Here is a 1,530-nt window from a genome sequence, read left to right as displayed (position 1 = left end):
AAATCTGAATTTTTAGCTGTAATTTTAAAAATATCAAGTGACTTGGCAACTGTAGCCTAGCATTCTTGCTAGAGCCTCCATATGCTCAAGCTAAATAAACTGTATCTGCTCCATCCTGTCTTTTTCATGGTCTCTATTGTTCATATTGTCTTAACCTTGTAATTCCTTAATTCTGCTTGCCACCTGTAAATTTGTGAATATGCAACGATTATTTTAGGCCCTTGACTATTTGAATAACGTAAGGAAATTTAATTTTCCTGTTCCGACAGGGTCAACAGTGTTATACTCAAGGCAGGTCAGGGCAGTCTTTCACTATTGCCTTAAGTCCAGTCAATTTTCCTTTTATGTCCAAATGATTATTGGACTAACTCTGCAATATACTTGGACTGACATGCAAAGTGTCCAAAAGTCATTCTGAGTGACTATCCAAAATAATGAAATGAATTTAAATAAACTCATTGAATCCACAGGGTCAGGAATCATGGGCCCAAACTCGTTTTCTTTCTGAAAAATGGATAGTCGTTAAACAACAAAATCATAAACAACAACAACAACAACAACAACAAAAAAACAGGAGAAATTTAGGGGAATCTATAATTGTGATTCAGACCTAATTTCCCTTGGTGGGAACAATATTCAAATCATAATGTGTTCTTTTAGTTTAATGACTATCCTTTCATATAAATGAGCATTTTAGGTTATAAAAATTGATGTTTGACATAAATGATTATTAATGATAATTATTCTGTAATGAAACCTCAACATGGTGTCAACAATCTAGGTAGTATGGAATGCAGATAAAACTCTTGTATCTGATTACTGTATTTTACTAATGAAGATGAACATCTTGATATTTCTAAAGTCTTGTTCTATTGCTTTTAATTTTGTTACTTACTCTGTAACTTAAGAAGAACAAGGTTGAACATAAATAAATTCTGGTAAAGTATTGATTTTTCCAGAATTTGTAACAAAATAAAGTTAATTTTAATTGCCACACACACAAAAAATTGATGTTTGCCTTTAAAAGACAAACCTTGATGCTTTTGTGCTTCCTAAGTGTGGCACTTGGGTTTGCATGCTAGTGTGTGTGAGATGTTCTTCTCTCAAAACTTTTTACAAAACTGACACATTTACCCCTCTGACATGAATTTGAGGTGGGGGGAGGGGAGTCAGTCCAACACACATGGTCTATAGAAGAGAACAGGTCAAACGCTCAAATCAGATTAGAATTCCTTACTATTTGGGAAGGAGGGCTACCTTCTTGATTAGTATACCCTTTATGAGCTGCCAAGATTAGCAATTAAAACAAAACAAAATAATCACTAAACCCACATTCTGTAAGAATAAAGTAAAAATCTGAGGAATGAAAGTCACAGCACTGATCAGAGAGTAGAGACAGGGAGCCAAAGGAGGAAAAAAGCAGGTAGGATAAGCAGGAACGAGACAGGGAAGAGCGGGAGCTCAAACTCCCAGGGGTCAACAGAGCTTTTGATAGACTGTAAAGGTGATGAAATCAACAAGTGTAAACAA

At 34.9% G+C, this 1,530-nt stretch overlaps 1 non-coding gene across 1 annotated transcript; it reads left to right on the top strand.

Annotated features, from left to right (window-relative positions):
* The first annotated feature begins 1,037 nt into the window (after positions 1 to 1,037).
* On the top strand, positions 1,038 to 1,144 carry LOC124992049 (small nucleolar RNA U13). The gene has a single exon (XR_007110050.1). It is a non-coding gene; the product is annotated as a small nucleolar RNA U13 (small nucleolar RNA).
* The last annotated feature ends 386 nt before the right edge of the window (positions 1,145 to 1,530 follow it).

This window comes from Sciurus carolinensis, chromosome 8, assembly GCF_902686445.1.
Source record: "Sciurus carolinensis chromosome 8, mSciCar1.2, whole genome shotgun sequence".
NCBI lineage: Eukaryota > Metazoa > Chordata > Mammalia > Rodentia > Sciuridae > Sciurus > Sciurus carolinensis.
Note: the sequence above shows the minus strand (reverse complement) of the source record. Positions and strands in the feature narration are given on the sequence as shown.